A 24,237-nucleotide genomic window follows, 5' to 3' on the forward strand; every position below is an offset into this window, starting at 1 on the left:
ATTCTTCTGTTGTAAAACATTTGTACATTTATATATTTACTCAGAAAACACTTATACAGAACTCACTATGTTCCCAAGAACCTAGTCTGCTAAGTTCTGAGATGAATACAATTTGAATTTTTATCAATAAATTGTTACAATAAAGAAAATATAATATGAATAAAGGAAGTACAGAGTGCTATTGAAGCTAAATAGATGCTTGCTACCTGGGCTGATAAAGAAAGTGTTCATGAAAAGAATAATGTTAAAGGTGGAACCTGAAAAGTAAATATGATATATGGATGGAAAAGGGAACAAAAAATTTAACAAAAATGGCATTAGCAAAATAACAGAAACAGGAAAGCAAGGATAGTAGTTGGGAAAATATAAGTCATCATGGTTTCCAGAGGAATACAAGTATATATAAATCAGAGTGGTGGAGGTCATAAAAGGCTTTGAAAAATGAATTAAAGATAATTACAACTGATAAGGGGTTTTTAGCTTTCTAGTTATGGCGGAATCCTTTCATAATCTCTAAAAAGGAAATAAGGGATCCAGAAATTAGGGAAGAGCAATTGCACTCAGTGTCCTTCATGATCAAATTAATGGAATATGACTTTGTAATGCAACCCTGAGTCATGAAGAAGAAAACTATTCTTTGGACATTATAGGGAGATTATTATATTGACCATACAATGTCCCTCTTGTGTAGACTTGAAGGATTTTGGCAAGAAACTAATCTTCAAAATATAAAATATATCTAAATTTTTAGATACTTGGGGAAATGCAAATTGCAATCTAAAATGTAAGGCTTGATCTTATACCTTTCTTTTGGCTTACGGTGGAAACCTTCTTGAGGAGACCACACTTTTGGCTCACAGTAAACACCTCTGTACGTTTGCATTTTACAAGATATATAAGGGAATTGGGCACTTTTTTCCTGAGGAAGTAACAAAAAAATGGGGGTGAGGCAGGAAAAGAGACTTTTTTGAAGGAGACATTAATCAAGACAGACTGAAGGACAAAAAAGGTAGAGATAAAATAAGGAAGGAAGGAAGGAAGGAATGTAGTGATCATGTGAGATACCCTGAATATTCAGGAAGTAATGGTCTGAAGCATTTTTGCATAATACAAAGGGAAAGAGAAGAAGTAGCCAAACTAAATGCTTACCATCCACTCTTTCACCCCTCTTTTCTCTGCATGGTTTGGACATAATATTTCTCTTTACCGAGGTTTTGCATATCTGGAAGAGGGAAAAAAGTAGGCTGTTGCCACCAACTACACCTTCTCTCTTTTATGCTACAGTCACTGGCAGGTGACAGAAAGAGCATCATTTTGCCCTAGAGAGTTATTAGTGTATCCTCCTTTAAGCAACATCCTTGTTAGGAAAAAGCGACTCCCCCAATCCTGCTCAGATAGCTTAGATACCTAATCTAGCAGAAGAGAAGAGACTATCACATTTGTTAGATTTGTGGTAGCTGCTGTATTATCTGTGAACTTCAGCACATTTCCTGGATAAGTCTGAATCAAACCATATCCTAGAATTGAGCCAGGAGTGCTTCCCACCCTGGTTACCAAAATGTTATCAAAATGGTGTCACAAGGAGGACGGGCAAGATGGCAGAGGAGTAGGAAACCGTATTTCAACCAGTCCCCTAAATGGAGCTAGATATCCATCAAAGCACTGAACACCCACAAAATCAGCCTTAGATATAAGATTTTACACTTCTGAATATCTGTGGGAGCAGAGGATCATCAGTGGAGAGGTACAGAGGAGTTGGGAATGCACAGACAGATATCAGAGAATAAACAGAAGTGTGAGGGAGCCACCAGAAGTGAACCATTGAAAAGTATTACTCCAGTGTGAAAGTGTCCTGTGCTTGGGGACCAAAAATTTCTTGGAGACTGGTGGCTATGAGTTGGGAAAGGACTGATAACAGCACTCAAACAGAACAAAAGGGCTTAAGGGACAATTGTTGAGACTGGGTGGCTTCAAACACGGACCTAAGCCCAGGGTCCCAGGACAGCCACAGCCAGCACTAGCCTGCACCTGAGAAAGCTTGGTGTGGGCTTGAGTCAGAGGTCCCTGGGACTGGCAGCTGCTGCAGTCACCACAGCTGCCTCTACTGCCTCCACCACCGCCAGGGCTGAGTGCACCTGGCACAGGCTTGAGTCAGTGGTCCCGGGAATGGCAGCTGTTGGGACTGGGTTTGCCTGGACCAGTATCACTTGAAGTTTTGGTGGCACAGGGGTACAGAGACAAAGGGGGCCTTGGGCAATCACTGATACAGTGACTGGGGTTACACACCACCTGTGGGAGGCTGTGTTGTTCAACAGAGTTTGCAGAGGGGGGTCTGTGTGTTCTGGACCATTCAGAGAGGAGCAGACTGTGGCTTTTCTCTGAAGCAGGGCTCTGGGTGTGGTTAGTTTACATTTTACCCTCTGAAAAGGTGGGAAGAGCTACCAGAGAGCAAAAATCTTCAGAGAACAAAAGTATAAAAAACAGGTTTTCGTGGATCCCAGCCCCTTGAGAGTGAGCAGGGCAACTCTGCCCAAGCAGGACTGGAAAACAATTGAAAAACAATATAGCAGGCCCCTCCCCCAGAAGACAAGCTGAAAGAACAGTAGGACAACAACCACAGGGTCCCCGTGAAATTGCAAAACCCCAACATCAGGGAAAATGAAATATTAAGCTCCTCATATTGCCTCATAGACTGTATATTTTTTAGATACAACTTTTTTTCTCTCTCTTTTTTAAATTCATTCAATGATTCTTATTCTTTTATTTTTTTTACCTACTTACCATTTCAACTACATGTTTAATACAACATATTCCATAGTAAATTTTTAACTTGAACTTTCTTCATACATATACTTTTTTTCTTTTTCTTTTTCTTTTTTTATACATATAGTTATAAGCTTCAAAGCTTCAAGGTAGTCCTTTTACCCTACTGAATACTACCTCTCTCCCTCTCTCTCTATACACACACACACATATGTAGTTTTAACTTCCCTATATCTCTGGAAAGTTGAGTCCTTTTACAAAGATAACCAGATACACCCAGGAGGAATTGAATATCTATCCTCACCCACATAGAGGGATTATAACCACCTTCCTGTCATTGCCCCCCTTTTTATTTTGTGTATTTATTTTCTTTTTCTTTTTCTTTTTTGGTTTTTCTGTGTGTTTGTTTTTATTTTTATACTTTATAAATCTTACTCTTGAGGGTCATGTTGGGGGGGGTTGTCCTTTTTTTTTCTTTTTTCTTTCTTTTTGGTGGTGGCTTCCAATTGCTCCAAAACTTTTCAGGGTGCACTTTGCCTGGATAGTGGTTGATATTTTAAGCTATACATCCCCTCAACGACTTCTTGCCAAATGACTAGAAGGAGGAACCCCCAACAGAGGAAAAATTCAGAAACTGTGATCTCTACCACAGAATTATTTGATACAGACATAAGCAAGAAATCAAATAGAATTCAGGGTGACAGTTGTGCAGACAATGGCTAAGTTGGAGAAAACCATTAGTGACAACATGAAATCTCTAAGGGCAGAAGTGAGAGCTGATATGGCAGAATTTAAAAATGTTATCAGTGAGATCCAATCTAATCTAAATACTCTAACAGCTAGAGTAAATGAAGCAGAAGATTTAATTAGTGATCTAGAAGACAAACTGACAGAAAAGAAGGGTCAGGAGGAGGCCTGGAACAAACAGCTTAGAAGTCATGAAAACAGAATTAAAGAAATAAATAAAGCCATGAAATATTCCAATGTCAGAATTATTGGAATCCCTGAGGGAGTGACGAGAGAAAGGGGACTAGAAGATATAGTTGAGCAAATCCTAGCTGAGAATTTCCCTAATCTGGGGAATGGAACAAGTTTTAATATCCTAGAGGCAGAGAGGACACCCCGTAAGGTCAACAAGGGTAGAGAAACCTACTGGCATGTGATGGTGAAATCCACAAGTCATAAATTCAGAGAAAAGGTCTTAAGGGTAACTAGGGGGAAGAGATTCCTTATGTACAGAGTGAGGAACATTAGAATAATGTTAGACCTGTCCACAGAAACCTGGCAAGCCAAAAAGGGCTGGTAAAACATATTCAGGACACTAAACGAGAAGAACATGCAACCAGGAATACTTTATAGGACAAGGCTGACATTCAGAATAGATGAAGAGATAAAGAGCTTCCAAGATAGGCAAAGACTAAAAGATTATGTGACCAACAAGCTGGTATTACAAAAATATTAAGGGGGTTTCTATAAAAGAAGAAAGACCCCAAGAGTAATACAGAACAGAAATTAACAGAGACAATCTATAGAAACAAGGTCCTCAGAGGCAACATGATGACAATAAAAACATATCTTTCAATAATCACTCTCAACATGAATGGCTTAAATGTTCCTATAAAAAGGGACAGGGTTGCAGATTGGATAAAAAGACAAGATCCACCCATACGCTGTCTACAAGAGAAACATTTTGAACCTAAAGATACATCCAAACTGAAAGTGAAGGTGATGGAGAAACATCTTTCATGCCAATAGGCCTCAAAAGAAAGTTGGGGTAGCAATTCTCATATCAGACAAGTTATATTTTAAACTAATGACTGTAGTCACAGATACAGAAGGACATTACATCATTCTTAAAGGGTCTTTCCAATAAGAAGATCTAACAATTGTAAATATTTATGACCCCAACATGGGAGCATCCCAGTAAATAAGCCAACTGTTACTCAAAATAAAGGGACATATTAATAAGAATATGTTAACTGTAGGAGATCTTAACATGTCACTCTCAGCAATAGACAGATTATCTAATCAGAAAATCAACAAAGAAACAAGAGCTTTGGATGACACATTGGATCAGATGGACCTCATAGATATATACAGAACATTTCACCCTAAAACAGCAAAATACTCTTCTCGAGTGCACATGGAAATTTCTCTAGAATAGACCACATACTAGGTTACAAATCAGGTCTCAGACCATACGAAAAGATTGAGATTATTCACTGCGTATTCTCAGAACACAATGCTTTCAAACTGGAACTCAACCACAAGAAAGAGTTTGGAAGGAATTCAAACACTTGTAAGCTAAAGACCATCCTGCTTAAGAATGTTTGGGTCAAACAGGAAATCAAATAATAACTTAAACAATTAATGGAAACCAATGAGAACAAAAAACACATCTGTCCAAATCCTATGGAATATGGCAAAGTTGGTCCTAAGGGTGAAATACATAGTCATTCAAACCTCACTCAAGGAAAAAAAAAAAAGAAAGAAAGAAAGAAAAAAAGAAATGAGAAATCCCAAATACGCAAACTTTCTTTACATCTTAAAGAATTGAGAATCAACAACAAATTACATATACCCCATGCATGAGAAGGAAAATAATTAACATTATAGCAGAGAGCAATGAGTTAGAAAACAGAGATAAAGTAGAACACATCAGTGAAACTAGAAGCTGGTTCTTTCAAAGTATTAATAAGATCAATAAACCACTGGCCAGACTAATCCAAAAGACAAGAGAAAGGACCCAAATTAATAAAATTATGAATGCAAGAGGAGAGATTACAACTAACACCAAAGAAATAGAAACAATCATCAGAAATTATTATCAACAGCTATGTGCCAATAAGTTAAGCAATCTAGAAGAAATGGCTGCATTTCTGGAAACCTATAAACTTCCAAGACTGAAACAGGAAGAAGTCAACAATGTGAACAAACCAATAACCAGTAATGAGTTTGAAGCAGTGATCAAAAACCTCCCCCAAAACAAGAGTCCAGGACATGATGGATACCCTGGGGAATTCCATCAAACATTCAATGAAGAAATAATACCTATTCTCCTGAAGCTGTTTCAAAAAATAAGAACAGAAGGAAAACTTCCAAACTCTTTCTATGAGGCCAGCAGTACCTTGATCCCCAAACCAGTCAAAGACCCCATCAAAAATGAGAATTTCAGACCAATATAACTGATGAACATGGATGCCATAATTCTCAACAAGATCCTAGCTAATAGGAGATCCTAGCTAATAGGTTATCCACCACGTCATTATCCACCACAACAAGTTGGGATTTGTCTCTGGGATGCAAGGGTGGTTCGACATTCACAAATCAATTGATCCAATAGAACAAACCAATAACAGAAGAGAGAAGAACCAAATGGTCCTCTCAATTGCTGCAGAACAAGTATTTAACAAAATACAGCATCCTTTCCTGATTAAAACTCTTCAGAGTTTAGGGATAGAGGGAACATTCCTTAATTTCATAAAATCCATCTATGGAAAACCTACAGTAAATATCATTTTCAATGGGGAAAAGCTGAGAGTCTTTCCCTTAAAATCAGGAACATGAGAGGGGCACCTGGGTGGTTCAATGTGTTAAGCCTCTACCTTCGGCTCAGGTCATGGTCCCAGGGTCCTGGGATCAAGCCCAACATTGGGCTCCCTGCTCAGCAGGGAACCTGCTTTCCCCATCTATCTCTGCCTGCCTCTCTGCCTACTTGTGATTTCTCTCTCTCTCTCTCTCTCTCTCTCTCTCTCTGTTAAATAAATAAATAAATAATTAAAAAAAAATTAGGAACATGATAAGGATGCCCACTCTTGCCACTGTTCTTCAACATAGCAGTAGAAGTCTGAGCAACAGCAATCAGACAACAAAAATTAATAAAACATATTCGAATTGGCAAAGAAGAAGTCAATTTCTCTCTCTTCGCAGATGCCATGATACTTTATGTGGAAAACCCAAGACTCCCATGATACTTTACGTGGAAAACCCAAAAGACTCCCAAATTACCCCCAATTTACTAGATCTCATACAGCAATTCAGTAATGTGGCAGGATACAAAATCAATGCACAGACATCAGTTGCTTTCTTATGCACTAACAATGAAACTGTAGAACGGGAAATTAGAGAATTGATTCCATTTACAACAGCACTAAGAACCATAGATACCTGGGAATAAACCTAACCAAAGAGATAAAAGATCTATACTCAAGGAACTACAGAATACTCATGAAAGATATTCAAGAAGACACAGAAAGATGGAATAACATTCCATGCTCATGGACTGGAAGAATAAACATCGTTCAAATGTCTATGCTGCCCAGAGCAATCTATATTTCCAATGACATCCTGGTCAAAATACCAGTGGCAATTTCCAAAGTGCTGGAACAAACAATCCTAATATTTGTATGGAACCAGAAAGGACCCAAAATCATGAAGGAAATGTAGAAAAAGAAAAAGTTGAGGGCATCATGTTGCCTGATTTCAAGATTTATTACAAAGCTGTGATCATCAAGTCAATATGGTACTGGCACAAAAACAGATACATAGGCCAATGGAACAGAGTAGAGAGCCTAGATGTAGACCCTTAACTCTATAGTCAAATAATCTTCAGCAAACCACGAAAAAATATGCAATGGTAAAAGGACAGTCTCTTCAATAAATGGTGTTGGGAAAATTGGACAGCTTTATACAGAAGAATTATTAGATATAGAAGATGACGAGTGTTTCCAGAGTGGTTTGAACTAGATTACACTAAGTAAGGGTGCCAGCAATGCAATACTTTAGAATTTGAGAAATGAAAAAGGGTCACAGTGTGTTTAAAACAGCATACCCTTTAGGTTGTATTAGTATAAATACATTAGTGTATACTCCTTTTGTTAAATTGCTTTATTACCGTAAAATAAGCCTTTGGCTGTATAGAGATCTCCAAGAAAAGGCTTATTATGCTTATAAAAGGAATAACAGAAAAGACCTCTTTATATGTACAGAGATGGTGGATGTTGTTACTGAAGACTATAGAAAAGGTTTCACAAACATCCTAAGAATCCTTTCAGGAATTTTAGTAGTAATTCAAGTTGTACAACTAAGTCATCTGATTCAGGCAGAGCAGGAAAAAAAAAAAAAAGATGAGGATAAATTTAAGTCCATAGATATTTACAGGTGAAATAAATTAGCTGGTATTGTATCTTAGACTAACCTTAATCTTAGTGACTGCACAAGAAGTGCCATGGAAAGACAAATTGGAGTATTGGTGACAGATGCAAAGGTGTGGCATGATGATTCTCAGTTCCAGAGAACCTTGATATTCTTGTTTCTTTTGCTTGCTTTTGTTTTCCCTACCAAAAGCAAGGTATTCAGTGGTAAGCTATGTGCTCATGGAAGATTAATCCCTAGTATTAATTGTATTTTGACACTGTACATTTGAAATTATATTTGCTATTGTAAATTTTGATATTGATTTGATATTGTATTTGATTAACTGTATATTGACTATTGAATAGTCTGCAGATTTTGAGTCTGTGGCCTTGCTCTCTATTATGGTTAATGCCTTCATTTGCCTGATAACATTTCAAGAAACATACTCTTGTTGGTTTGGTCTGATGTTTTGTTCTGTTCTGTTTTTTTTTTTTTTTTTTTTTTAGACATTTAATGTTGTGGCTAAGGATCCTGAAAATTACCTAGAAATCTGTCATGTGAATTGACTGACCAGTTTTATGATTCTATGAGGTTTGGCCTTTTTTTTTTTTAAGATTTTATTTATTTATTTGACAGAGAGTGAGATCACAAGTAGGCAGAGAGGCGGGCAGAGAGAGGGGGAAGCAGGCTCCCTGCCGAGCAGAGAGCCTGACTCGGGGCTCGATCCCAGGATTCTGGGCTCGATCCCAGGATTCTGGGATCATGACCCAAGCCAAAGGCAGAGGCTTTAACCCACTGAGCCACCCAGGTGCCCCGAGGTTTGGCCTTTTAATTGAGTAAAGAGAGTAAGAGAGGAGGAAAGGGAACAGTGACTTCGATAATAAAAATTCTATCCTTTCCTTCTGAATTTAAAACAAAACAAAACAAAAGAAAAACATACTTCAAATCCAAATCAATTTAGGTGTCACATTTTCTGTGGCATATCTGCATAGCTATCTAAATCTATATCTATCTATCTATCTCTATAGTTAGAGATAACAATATCTAACTTAGCCATAACTGATAGATAGATATATGATAGATAGATAGATAGATAGATAGATAGATAGATACAGACAGAGATAGAGATAAGGAGATATAAAATTGCTTGTATCCTAAGCTAAGATATTCTGCTTAAGAAAAATTTAATTCACAGTGATTTAATTGCCTAAAAAACATATATGTTACTTATATCATTTTTTTTAAATTTGAAAACTCTGAAATGTTCATGCTATGCTTCATTTTTCTTCTCTTTGCCAACTCTAATTCTCCCTGTTTTGCAATTGGGCAAAATTGGCTTACACAGAGCAGCCAGCTGGTGACCAGGGGAGAAAGTGAAGTGATTCCCTGAGCTAAATTCCACTTATTAGCTAGTTCTAAAAGTGAAAGAATAAAAGTACTTTTAGAGAAAATAAAAGAATTAAAACTTACATTTGTGCCTAACATGAAGAGGAATTCTTTGCTGCCTGTACTAAAGCCCTCAAAGTGAAATCTTTTGATTGTTCAAACAGACCTAACAGATCTGTATTTGCACATGTAATAAAGGTCAAGATGGCAACTTACTATCAGATGCCATTTTATTTGAACAGCCAGAGGAGAGACTGTTTACCTTATGGAGGCTTTCTATTAATTTGTTTTCCTGATTGTGGAACCTGTGATGTGCTATGCTATTTCATTTGAGCAGTTGCAGGAAAAAGCAACCAAACAAACTTGGGTCATATATTGACAGATGAGCACGAAACTTGCTGGAAAGGGTATTAGGATTTTCAAGACAGTGGAGTAATTGGGTTAATTTTCAGTAATCAGTGAGATGAAGTTGATTTCTTGAAAAGATTATGGGCTTTGGACTTAGAAAGGATGGATTCAAATCTCTTGACTGTCATTTACTGAGTGAATGACCTTGAGAAAGTTAACCTAATGATTCTAAGACTTTCAGGCCTTGAGAAACATAAAAAAAAAAAAAAATAGGGGCACCTGGGTGGCTTAGTGGGTTAAATCCTCTGCCGTCAGCTCAAGTCATGATCCCAGGGTCCTAGGATCAAGCCCCACATCAGGTCCTCTACTCGGCAGGGAGCCTGCTTCCCTTCCTCTCTCTCTGCCCTCCTCTCTGCCTACTTGTGATCTCTGTCTGTCAAATAAATAAATAATCTTAAAAAAATAAAATAAAATAAAAAATTTTTAAAAATCGTGTTATAGACTAATATGGACATTAAGAAGTGCACTTGTGATGAGCACTGAGTGTTATACGGAAGTGTTGAATGACTCTATTGTACACCTGAAAGTAATATTACACTGTGTTAACTAACTGATATTTAAATTATTGTTTTTTTTTTTTTTTAAAGTAAAAGGGCACCTGGGTGGCTCTGCATTCTGCTCAGGTTGTGATCTCAGGGTCCAGAAATTGAGTCCTGCCTCAGGCTCCCTGTTCAACAGGAGTCCTGCTTCTCCCTCTCCCACTCCTCCTACTTGTGTTCCCTCTCTCGCTGTGTCTCTTTCTGTCAAATAAATAAAATCTTTTAAAAAATTAAATTTAATTTTAAAAATTATGTTTGCAATCCCCAAAGAGCCTAGTGCAATGTTTTACCTATGTGATAAAAACTGACTTTTACATAATAAATGTTTGCCAACCTAATTCTAAAAAAATGTAAATAAAAAAATAATTCAACCAAAATAATTAAATTAAATGTTCCCAGCTTCTTATTTCACCACATAAAGATAGAATAAAAACCTATCAATAAATGCATGAAGACCTATTAATTATCACCATCTATGGCAGGTACTACTAGTTGCTTACCCAATATCCATTTTATCTTCTTCCTCATTTATAGAATCTCAAATTTTGTTCATTGACCCAACACACCCAGCAAATATGCATTTATCAGTCTCCTTTGTACCTAGGAGTAGCCGTAAAATACAGTTCTGGGCAATGAGATATAAGGGAGAGTCTGCTGGGATTTTGGAAGACTTTTGCATTCCTAATATAGGTGGACAACTGCCTTGTTTTGTCCTCCGTTTTTTTTTTTTTTTTCCTCACTTGGACATAAGACTTGGGTTGGAGCAGCCATCTTGTGACATGTGGTGGACATAAAGGTAAAAGTTATATGCAAGGAAGTCAGAGGAGAAGATGAAAAAGAGCCTGGGTTCTTAACAGCATTATGAACCCACCTTAACAACTTTGGTTTACCCACTGTGGGACTTCTCATGAGAGAAAAATACTTTTTAGTTTTTAAACCATTATTATTATTATTATTATTATTAGGTTTTTGTTACTAATGATGAAATGCTATCCTGATGGACATTTCAGCATTATGTAAAATAAAGAATATTTAATAGTCACAAGGGTCTTGTCTTGCTTTTTCCGTAAAAGATCTCTTCTTTTCTCTATATGTCTCTGGCATCCTATCAGGGCATTTTTAGTCCTGTGCACCTTAGCATCTGCTTCTACCTTCTTCTATGGAATTGCTTAGGTTTATGTATGATATGTCCTAGATGAGTCTTGCCCTACTTCTAGATATTTCTCTCAGTTGGGCAAACCCCCTGAAGACTTTTCTAAATAGATATTCCTGTTGATGCTTCCAACCCTGGATTCTATGAAATGATGGGCTAAGGAAGGGGTGGATGGGTTAAAAAAGGATGAATATGTCCTCTGCCATTTGTTCCTTAAAAAAAACTTTTTTTTTTTTCCTGTGCTTTTCCCTCTAGAATTTTCTAGATTTGCATAATTTGTGAAACAGAATAGAAGAAAGGATTCTTTTTACTACTTCTTTCTCTGAAGCATTAGTATATGCCTCAAGAGTTGAGTGTTGATCTCTCATTTTACTACTACTTTGAAGCAGTCCCAGCATTTCAAAGAGCATTTCATTCTTATATTTTGATGGCATTGTTTTGAGAGAATGAAAGTTTATGACTGTTATGACTATTATAACTTCATTGTGGAGTGTATCCTTTGTCCAAGATATTAATTGTTTGGATTCATTTTTCCTTGAACTCTATTTTTTATAATAATAATCTGAATATATTTTATTATGATTATATCTGACTAATATGTCAGTGTCTGACATCTAATTTTAATTTTCTCCTATTATTTATTTTATTAAAGTATCTTATAAGTCATCATATAGATGAATTTATCTTTAAATCCAATTTAAGTGTCTCTCTTTTTAAAAATAACATGATTCATTTTAAATTTATTCTTGGAGGGTACCTGGGTGGGTAAGTTGGTTAAACAACTGCCTTTGGCTCAGGTCATGGTCCTGGAGTCCCAGGATCGAGTCCCACATTGGGATCCCTGCTTGGCAGGGAGTTTTCTTCTCCCTCTGACCCTCCCTCTTCTCATACTCTCTCTCTTTCTCATCCTCTCTCTCTCTCAAATAGATAAATAAAATCTTAAATTTATTCGTGGAAATGAAAAATTTGTTCTTATTTTATTATCTTGTCTTTTATCTCATATCTATATTCTATTGTAATAGAAAATATTTATTTTACATTCTAGTCATTTATCATTCAAAAACACGCATTTTATTCTTACTTATATTCGTGGTAAACATTGAGCATTTATTTATTTATTTATTTATTTATTTGACAGACAGAGATCACAAGTAGGTGTGGGGCGAGGGGAAGCAGGCTCCCTGCTGAGCAGAGAGCTCCATGCGGGGCTCAATCATGGGGCTCAATCCCAGGACCCTGAAACCATGACCTGAGCTGAAAACAGAGGCTTAATCCACTGAGCCACTCAGGCACCCCAACATTGAGGATTTTAATTATTTTTTTAAGATGTTATTATTTATTTATTTATTTGAGAGAGAGACAGTGAGAGAGAACATGAGAGATGAGAAGGTCAGAGGGAGAAGCAGACTTCCCATGGAGCTGGGAGCCCCATGGAGGACTGGATCCCAGGACTCCAGTACTGTGACCTGAGCTGAAGACAGTTGCTAAACCCCCTGAGCCACCCAAGCGCCCAACATTGAAGATTTTAAAACATACTTTAATCTATCAACATTTAATTATCAATGCCATAAGTGATATCTATCCGATGTCATCCACATGCTAATTATTTTCATATGTATTTTTCTCCTCTGCTTTCTGAAATAGTATCTTTTATTCGCATTTTCCTAATTATTTACTTATCCAGCATTTTAAAAAGTATTCTTACCATTATTTTCCTTTGGCACACCACTGAAGATCCTGGTGTCGCCATGGGCCACTCCCCTGCCCGGTGTTACTGGTATTGCAAGAACAAGCCATATCCCAAATCTCACTTCTGCAGAGGTGTCCCTGATGCCAAGATTCGCTTCTCTGACCTGGGGCGGAAGAAGGCAAAAGTAGATGAGTTCCCTCTATGCGGCCACATGGTGTCCAATGAATATGAGCAGCTCTACTCTGAAGCCCTGGAGGCTGCCCATATTTGTGCCAACAAATACATGGTGAAAAGCTGTGGCAAAGATGGTTTTCACATCCGAGTGCGGCTCCATCCCTTCTATGTCATCCACATCAACAAGATGTCCTGTGCTGGAGTGGACAGGCTGCAGACAGGTATGCGGGGTGCTTTTGGAAAGTCCCAGGGCACAGTAGCCAGGGTCCACATTGGCCGAGTCATCATGTCCATCCGTACCAGGCTGCAGAACAAGGAATATGTGATTGAGGCCCTACGCAGGGCCCAGTTCAAGTTCCCTGGCCGCCAGAAGATCCACATCTCCAAGAAGTGGGGCTTTACTAAGTTCAATGTGGATGAATTTGAAGACATGGTGGCTGAAAAGTGGCTTATCCCAGATAGCTGTGGGGTCAAATACATCCCTAACCATGGTCCCTTGGACAAATGGAGGGCTCTGCACTCATGAGAACCTTGGCACTACCCCTTCCCATCATATTCATGCCCACCAATAAATCCAACTTCCTGTCAAAAAAAAAAAAAAGTATTCTTACCTTTTAGGCGGCTCCATTTTCACCTCAGACTAACCCAATTTCATCTCTTCTTGTATATGATCCATACTTTGTAGAAATTTTTAAACCAAAAACAACAAACCAGTAGTACAAACCAGAAGCAGTTATACTGAGGAGGAATCTCCTAAATCTATTGCCTGTATTTTTTTTTCTTCTTCTTCTTTTTTTTTTTTTTTAAATATTTGTTTATTTATTTATTTATTTATTTTTAGGTGGGGACAGGGGCAGAGGGAGAGAATGTGAAGCAAACTGCACTGAAAGCAGAGTCCCGCACAAGGTTCAGTCTCAGGACCCTGAGATCATGACCTGAAGTGAAACCAAGGGTTGGGCACTTAAATGACAGAGCCACCCAGGCACCCAGTCTGTAATTTTTAAAATTTAGTCTGTAATAATTTATTCCACTGTCCTTTGAATCCAAGCGGGGATCAAATCCTGTCTGCTAAGACCCTTCTAAAGGTCATTGAGCTGAATGCTGACTTATGTTGAATAAGAACAGAAACACCCTTGGATGACCATCAGCCAAGGTCTTAAACTAAATGTGTTAAGATCATCGTAATTAGGACCCTTAAATGTGCTCTTCTTTCTGCAATGCTCATTCCTCAGACGCTTGCATGTTTACTCCCTCACTTCATTCATGTTATCATTTAAAGGTCACCTCCTCAAAAAGATCTTCCCTAATTTCTCATCTCTTACCTCATATTATTATTTTCCATAGCTCTCATAATTGCCTCAATTTCTATTATTTGTTAATTTATTATTTGTCCATCTTCCCCCATTTTGCCCCTTTTTGATGTCTATAATTGCAGTATCTAGAACAGTGCCTGTTACATAAAAAATACTCAAAAAATAGTTGTTGCAAAGATTGATTTTCACTTGTTCTGTGAAGCAGCGAAACTATAAATATAGGCTTGAATAAGGTAGAGGTGGTAGTGGAAAGATGAAATATGAGGAAAAACACAATTTTAAAAATAGTGTCTTGACACACATGAATACTCTGAATTAGTTTAAAGGTGTCAAGTTGTTAGAAACAATTTAAATATTATAATGCCTACTGTGCATTCCTCTCATAGGTCTTCCTTGATTCACCTTTTCCTGTGTTTATTTAACATTCTAAGATATAAAGCACCTATGATACTAACTCCTTTCCTAAAGTCATGTTATATATCTGAGAATTAGAGTTCAGGACAGAGATGAATAGGAGAATTGAGTTGCTGTTGGTTGCAATATCTTGACCTCCCTAAAAGAAGCAACTGTTAAATAGAGGATGTTTATCCTTCTTAAGATAATTGGTTCCATCATTCTCTGCTTTAGGGAGTCATTTGAACTTCCTTTAACAGAAACTACTCCTATTGTGTGACAGAACTTTGACTACCATTCAAGATTGTTGATATTTTGCCTCACTGTAATTTTATTACTTACTCAATGGGAAGTTTGGGGTATGTGAACATATAAGTCCACTAAAACTTTTAAAAGTAGGAACTTTTTTGTCATTTTTTTAAAATTTATTTTTTATTTTTTTTTCAGCATAAGAGTATTCATTATTTTTGCACCACACCCAGTGCTCCATGCGATCCATGCCCTCTCCAATACCCACCACATGGTTGCCCCAACCTCCCATCCCTCCACCCCTTCAAAACCCTCAGATTGTTTTTCAGTCCATAGTCTCTCATGGTTCACCTCCCCTTCCAATTTCCCCCAAATCCCTTCTCCTCTCCATCTCCCCTTGTCCTCCATGCTATTTGGTATGCTCCACAAATAAGTGAAATCATATAATTGACTCTCTCTGCTTGACTTATTTCACTCAGCATAATCTCTTCCAGTCCCGTCCATGGTGTTACAAAAGTTGGGTATTCGTCCTTTCTCATGGAGGCATAATACTCCATAGTGTATATGGACCACATCTTCTTTATCCATTCGTCCATTGAAGGGCATCTTGGTTCTTTCCACAGTTTGGTGACCGTGGCCATGGCTGCTATAAACATTGGGGTACAGATGGCCCTTCTTTTCACTACATCTGTATCTTTGGGGTAAATACCCAGGAGTGCAATTGCAGGGTCATAAGGAAGTTCTATTTTTAATTTCTTGAGGAATTTCCACACTATTCTCCAAAGAGGCTGCACCAACTTGCATTCCCACCAACAGTGTAAGATGGTTCCCCTTTCTCCACATCCTTTCCAACACATGTTGTTTCCTGTCTCGCTAATTTTGTCATTTTAAAAAAGATTCATTTATTTATTTGAGAGAGAAAGAGAGAGTGCATAAGAGCTGGGGGAGGTTTAAAAGGAGAGGGAGATAAATTCCAAAGCAAACTCTCCACTGAGTGCAGAGCACAAATCTCAGGGCTCAAACCCAGTACCCTGAGATCATGACCCGAATTAAAACATGAGTCAACCAAATTAACCCACTGAGACAACCAGGTGTCCCAGATTTTTAATTTAGAAAGAGAACTCTGGCTTCAGTGTGGAAGGCAAATTCCAAGGAGTTAAGTTTAGAGGGAATGAAATAATTTTGAAGACTTTTGCTGTATTTTTACAATAACAGAAATGATAAATTATAAATTAATGATACTGTAGGGAGAATGGGGAAGAGAGGAGAGATCTGAGAAATATTTGGAGGGAAAACTCAACAAAGAAGTTGCTGATTTGATACACTGAACAGTAAAGGATAGATAGATTAGTACTAAGAATAACTCCAAATTCTTTCACTTGAAAGAACTAGAAAGGTCAGTGACTTTATGGAATACATAAGAAAGGGTACGCTTAAGGGCCATGAGATTGAGCCAAGTTGGGCTTCTCACTCAGCAGGGCGTCTGCTTCAAGATTCTGTCCTTCTGTACCTCCACCCCCATCCCTCTCTACAATAAATACATAAATCTTTAAAAAATAGTGTTATTGTCTCAGGGTTGTCAAACATAACCTGTGCACCAAAAACCATAAGATAGCTAGGAATAACCCTAACCAAAGAGGCAAAGGATATGTGCCTGAAAACTATAGAACACTCATGAAAGAAACTGAGGAAGACACAAAGAAATGGAAAAATGTCCCATACTTATGGGTTGGAAGAACAACTTATACACACATACATTTGTATACATATTGAATGTATCCAAATATTATCAACTTTTTTCACAGAGCTGGAGCAAACACTTCTAAATTTGAATAGAATAAGAAAAGATCCCGAATAACCAGAGGAAAATTGAGAAGGAAAATCAAAGTTGGGGCACGACAATGTCTGACTTCAAGCTCTATTACCAAGCTGTAATCATCAAAACAGTATAGTAGTGGCACAAAAACAAACACATAGATCAATGGAACAGAATAAAGAACCCAGAAATGGACCCTCAACTCTATGGTCAACTAATCTTTGACAAAACAGTAAAGAATATCCAATGGAAAAAAGACAGTCTTTTCAACAAATTCTGTTGGGAAATTTGGATAGCTACCTGCAGAAGAATGAAACTGGACCATTTTCTTATGTCATACACAAAAATAGACTCAAAATGGATGAATGAGCTCGTTTTGAGACAGGAATCCATCGAAATCCTAGAGGAGAAGACAGGCAGCAACCTTTATGACCTTGGTCACAACAAATTCTTGCTGCACATGTCTCCAGAGGCAAAGGGAACAAAGACAAACATGAAGTTTTGGGACTTCATCAAGATATAAAGCTTTGGCACAGTAAAGGAAACAGTCAATAAAACCAAAATACAATCGACAGAATGAGATAAAATATTTGCAAATGTCTTATCAGATGAAGAGCTTGAATCCAAATTCTCTAAAGAACTTATCAAAGTCAACCCCCAAAGAACAAATAATCCAATCAAAAAATGAGCAGAAGAAATGAACAGACACTTCTCCAAAGAAGACATGCAAATGGACAACAAACACATGAAGAAAGTGCTCAAGCTCACTCAGAATCAGGGAAATACAAGCGAAAACCACAATGAAATAGCACTTCACACCTGTCAGAATGGCTAAAATTAACAAGTCAGGAAGCAACAATGTTGGTGAGAATGTGGAGAATGGGGAACCCTCCAACACTGTTGGTGGGAATGCAAGCTGGTAGACAGCCATTATGGAAAACACTATGGTTGTTCCCCAAAACGTTAAAAATAGAACTACACTATGACCAAGCAATTGCACTATTAGGTATTACCTCAAGTATGCAACTGTAGTGATCCAAAGAGGCACCTACCTGCCAATGTTAATAGCAGTAATGCCCACAATAGCCATATGGAGTTATTATTAGAAAATATATCGTAAGCCCCATAGAGTGAGTGAGGAAGCAGTTGAAATATCAAGCAGTGTTCTTGTTCTTGGGATGTTGAATGCAATGGCCAAGTAGGACCAGGATCCCACGATGTCCAGGGGCAGGGCATAAGTTAGGATTTATGAAAGAATGTAATGCTCAGTCTCCTGTTTCTGCACCTGGCAATTGCTTGCCCAAACATCCCACTCCTCCCTTATCCCATGACTGACTTCCTGTGTGCCTACACATAGGGCAAATGCAAGCCTGCTTCAAAATATTGGAGCACTGGGTGTGGTGCATAAACAGTGAATCTTGGAACACCAAAGAAATATGAAATAAAATAAAATAAAATAAAATAAAAATAAAGGTGGAAAATTTGGTTGGAAAAGATATTTGCCATCCCTTTGTACTCCTTTTGCATGCTTGGAGGCATCTGTCCTTGCTTTTCTGATTAAATAAATAAATAAGTAAATAACTATGTGCAGGATTCAGCTGCTGCTCTCCCTTGCAGAGGCAGCCCTGCATGGTCACTCAAATTGGTGTCTGAGAACTTTATTTCAGTGTACGATGACATAGACAAACTATGGAGAGAGCCCAGATGTCCATCAATAGATGAATGGTTAAAAAAGAGGTGGTGTATATACACAATGGACTATTACTCAGCCATCAAAAAAAAAAGAAATCTTTCCATTTGCAATGATGTGGATGGAATTAAAGTATTATGCTAAGTGAAATAAGTCAATCAGAGAAATACAATTATCATATAATTTCACTCATATGTGGAATTTAAGAAACAAAACAGAGGAGCATAGGGGAACTGGGAGAAATATAAAACAAAATGAAATCAGAGAGGGATACAAACCAAAAGAGACTCTTAATTATAGGAAACAAACTGAAGGTTGCTGAAAGGGAGGTGGGGGGGATGGGGTAACTGGATGGTGGATATTTAAAAAGGCACCAGAGGTAATGAGCACTGTGTTATGTACAACTGGTGAATCACTGAACTCTACCTCTGAAAGCAAGAATACATTATATGTTAATTAATTAAATTTATATAAAAAAAAAACTTCTGTAGAATTTTTGCCTAACCATTAAGTTATTCAGACACAAGAAATCTCACAGAAAGTCAGAATTAAAATTAAAATTAAGAATATAAGTATGCTATAAACAAATTAACTCATTTTAAAAATTGAGTTGAAATGACAGTATCTATAAATGGCAGGAAGTAAAGATGTCATAGATTTAATAAAGGCAAATTATTAAATAAAAAATGGAAAAAAAACACAAGCCTTTAGGAGGAAAATTAAGATCCAGATTTGCTATAATATATTATCTAAAATATCTGTGACAAAACTTTGAGAGATATACAAAGAAACAAAATATATGCCTCATTCTCAGGAAAAATAATCAGTCAATATGCTACAGTCTCTCTTTCTCTCTTTTTAAAATAGGCTCCATGCCCATCATGGAGCTCTGTGCAAAGCTGGAAACTCATGGCCCTGAGATCAAGAACTGAGCTGAGATCAAGAGTCAGACAATTAACAAACTGAGCCACTCAGGCACCCCTACAAAATGGTCTCTGAGTGTATTAGGATATAGGATTTAGCAAACAGGGACTTCAAGACAGCATTTATCTGTATGTTTAAGCATCTTTTAAAAGCATGTTTGAATAATTAAAGGAAAATATGACAATAGTATTTCAACAAATAGAATTTTTCAAGGAGGTACAAATTATGTAAAAATAGCAAAATAGAAATTATGCAGTTGAAATTACTGAAATGCATAGCCCATTAAAAGAACCCAACATTAGAACAGAGGTAACAGGATATTTAGTGAACTTATAGAAATTACCCAATAGAAATTACCCAATCTAAAAAACAAAAAGAAAGATTATTTAAAAAAAAATAGAGCTTTGAAATTCTGTGAGACATTAGTTTTACCAAAATATGAGTTCCAGAGGGTAAAAGGGAGATAATTATTTTAAGAAGTTATGCACACAAATTATATACGTTAGATGAAATGGACAAATTCCTAGAAAGATGCCAATTACCAATACTGATTCAAGAAGAAATAGAAAATATAAACAGACTAATAATTAGCAAGGAAATGGAATTAGTGATTTAGGAGTAACATGGAGGACATTAGGAGAAGGAAAGGAAAAGTGAAGTGGGGGAAATCAGAGGGGGAGATGAACCATGAGAGACTGTGGACTCTGAGAAAAAAACTGAGGGTCTTGGAGGGTAGGGGGTGATGGGATGGGTGAGCCTGGTGGTGGGTATTAAGGAGGACACATATTGCATGGAGCACTGGATGTGGTGCATACACAATGAATCTTGGAACACCGAAAAAATAAATTAAATTAAAAAAGGAAAAGGAATCTTCCTCAGAAAAAATGTTCAAGTTAAGATGACTTCATTTTATAGATGAATTCTATGAAATAATGAAGAAATAATACCAATTTTCCACAAACTCTTTTAGAAAACAGAGAAGGAAACACTCCATAACTCATTCTATAGAAACAAAAATCCTTATGGAAATTTTAGTCAACTGAAGTCAGCAACATATAAAAAAAGTTTATACACTATGACCAAGTAGACTTTATCCCAGGAAGGCAAAGTTGATTTAATATCTCAAAATCAACAAATGTAATACACTGGAATAAAAGACAAAAATATATTCCTCTCAACAGACATAGAAATACCATTTACCAAAGTCCAACATCATTTCATGATGAAAATACTTAAACAACTAGCAATAGGAGAATACATCCTCAACTTAACAATAAGCATCTATGAAAAACCTACCATTAGCATTCTGTATCATGGTGAAAGATCGATTCTTCCTATTGACTGAGAATAAGAAAAGGATATATGCTTTTGCCAATTCTGTTCTACATTATATTTGAGATTCTGCCAGTAAAATAAAGCAAGAAAAATAAAGACATCCACATTAGAAAATAAGTAGTACAACTGTTTTTTTTAAAGATTTTTACTTATTTATTTGACAGAGATCACAGGTAGACAGAGAGGCAGGCAGAGAGAGAGGAGGAAGCAGGCTCCCCGCTGAGCAGAGAGCCCGATGCGGGACTTGATCCCAGGATCCTGGGATCATGACCAGAGCCGAAGGCAGAGGCCTTAACCCACTGAGCCACCCAGGTGCCCTAGTACAACTGTTTTTATTCATAGTTTCCATGAACCTGCATATAGAGAATCCCAAGGGACAACCCTCACCAAAAATATTAAGACTAAGAGACACGTTCAGCAAAATCACAGGTCAGAGCATCACTTTATAAAGTCAATTGTATTTCTGTATACTATTAACAGTCATAAAATCAAGTTAAGAAAAACTATTCCATTTACAATAACCTCAAAAGAATAAAGTACTCAGACATAAATGTAATATGAACATTTCAGGTTCATTGACTGGGAGGTTCAACATCATCTGAAGGGCAATTCTTCAAAGTGGATCCATAAATTTAACAAAAAAATCCAGAATTCCAGCAGGCTTCTCTGTAGAAATTGGCAAGTGAAACCTAAGATTCAAATAGAAATGTAGGACACAGAATAGCCAACACAACGTTGAAGGAAAAGGGCAAAGTTTGAAGATTCACATTTCCTTATTTTATAATTTCCTTAGTAACTATAATAATCAATATAATATGGTACTCTCAAAATTATAGGCATGCAACAGAATTGAAAGTCTAGAAAAAATCATTATATTTATGATCAAAAAATATTGGACAAAGGAGTTGAGGGAATAAAATGGGGGAAATGAAAGGCTTTTTAACAAATAATGCTGCAAAAATTGATAGTCTGATATAAAAAAAAATAAACGGATATCCTTACCTTGCACTATACACAAAAATTAACTTAACATGGATAACAGACCTAAATGAAAATGTTAAAACTATATAACATAAGACTAACTAATCATAATCTTGGTTTGGGCCAAGATTTTTTTAGATACAACACAGAAATCATGGTCTATAAAATTAAAAAATCACAAATTAGACTTCACCAAGTTGAAAATATTTGTGCTTCAAAAGAAACAATTGAAAAATGAAATGTCTAGTTAAAAAAATGGTTAAAATATTTACGAATAATATACTTGTAATGGGATTATATTCAGAACATATAAAGAACTCTTACCTTAAAAGTTCTCATCATAAAAAGTCATAACTTTTTATGGATAAAGATGTTAATGAGAGGTGCCTCTGTGGCACACTGGGTTAAGCATCTCTCTTTAGCTCAGGTCATAATCCCAGGGTCCTGGGATTGAGTCCTGCATCAAGCTCCCTGCTCAGTGGAGAGTCTGCTTCTCCCTCTCCCTCTGCATTTCCCCCTCCCTCATCTGTGCACTCTCTCTCTCTTTCTCTCTCTCTCTTGCTTTCTCCCTGTCAAATAAATAAATAGAAATTATTTTTAAAAAGATGTTAAATGGATCATTTTATAATACATACAAATACTGAATCATTATATTGTACATCTGAAACTAATATAATGTTGTATGTTAATTATATATCATTTTTTAAAAGGGTTATGGGAAAAAATGGCTAATGTTCTTGGTTGTAACAATATTTTTAATGGCAAATATCTTATTCCCTGGAAATAACTGGGAAAGAGTGGGAAATTCTTTGAAAATAGGAGTATCTATGAAGATGATGGTGCTACACAATAGAAAGATCTGAGATTGAATTGTAGTATTATTGTAAACATGCTTCTGAGGTGATAAAAACAAAACAAAACAATAACAAAAAACTAAATGCTTGAGTGGATATTGGGCTTATTGATTTAAAATTTAAATTCAATTCAGTAGACATTTAGTGATTTACCCAGTGTTATGAACTAAATTGTCTTTCCAAATTTCTTATGTTGAAGTCCTAGCCCCCAATATGACTATATTTGATGATAGGGCATTAAAGGTGATTAAGGTTAAATGAGTTTGGAAGGGTGGAGTCCTAATCTAATAGGATTGGTGTCCTTATTAGAAAAGGAAGAGGTAACAGAAGTATGTATGCACAAAGAAAAGGTCAGTGAGAAGGTGTCTGTCTATAAGCCATAAAGAAAGATCTCACCAGAAACCAACTCTGCTGGCACTTTGACCTTGGGCTTCAAGCCTCTAGAACCATGAGAAAATTAATCCAGAACTGTGAGAAAATTAATTTCTGTTAAGGCAAAAATAAAAGAAAAGAGATACCTCTTAATACTACAAACAACTGAACTTTTGAATAAACATTTTATTTTTTATTTTTTATTTAACTTTTTATTTTTTATAAACATATATTTTTATCCCCAGGGGTACAGGTCTGTGAATCACCAGGTTTACACACTTCACAGCACTCACCAAAGCACATACCCTCCCCAATGTCCATAATACCACCCCCTTCTCCCAAACCCCCTCCCCCAGCAACCCTCAGTTTGTTTTGTGAGATTAAGAGTCACTTATGGTTTGTCTCCCTCCCAATCCCATCTTGTTTCATTTATTCTTCTCCTACCCCACTTAAGCCTCCATGTTGCATCACCACTTCCTCATATCAGGGAGATCATATGATAGTTGTCTTTCTCTGCTTGACTTATTTCGCTAAGCATGATACGCTCTAGTTCCGTCCATGTTGTCGCAAATGGCAAGATTTCATTTCTTTTGATGGCTGCATAGTATTCCATTGTGTATATATATACCACATCTTCTTGATCCATTCATCTGTGGATGGACATCTAGGTTCTTTCCATAGTTTGGCTATTGTGGACATTGCTGCTATAAACATTTGGGTGCATGTGCCCCTTTGGATCACTACATTTGTATCTTTAGGGTAAATACCCAATAGTGCAATTGCTGGGTCATAGGGCAGTTCTATTTTCAACATTTTGAGGAACCTCCATGCTGTTTTCCAGAGTGGCTGCACCAGCTTGCATTCCCACCAACAGTGTAGGAGGGTTCCCCTTTCTCCACATCCTCGCCAGCATCTGTCATTTCCTGACTTGTTGATTTTAGCCATTCTGACTGGCGTGAGGTGATATCTCATTGTGGTTTTGATTTGTATTTCCCTGATGCTGAGTGATATGGAGCACCTTTTCATGTGTCTGTTGGCCATCTGGATGTCTTCTTTACAGA

General features: G+C 36.9%; 1 pseudogene across 1 annotated transcript; it reads left to right on the plus strand.

Moving 5' to 3' along the window:
• Positions 1-13,086: 13,086 nt before the first annotated feature.
• LOC309856299 (large ribosomal subunit protein uL16 pseudogene) lies at positions 13,087-13,850 on the plus strand (annotated as a pseudogene). Its single transcript has one exon. The product of its transcript is annotated as a large ribosomal subunit protein uL16 pseudogene (transcript).
• Positions 13,851-24,237: the final 10,387 nt, after the last annotated feature.

The sequence above is a fragment of the Mustela nivalis genome (assembly GCF_964662115.1).
Source record: "Mustela nivalis genome assembly, chromosome: X".
Taxonomy (NCBI): domain Eukaryota; kingdom Metazoa; phylum Chordata; class Mammalia; order Carnivora; family Mustelidae; genus Mustela; species Mustela nivalis.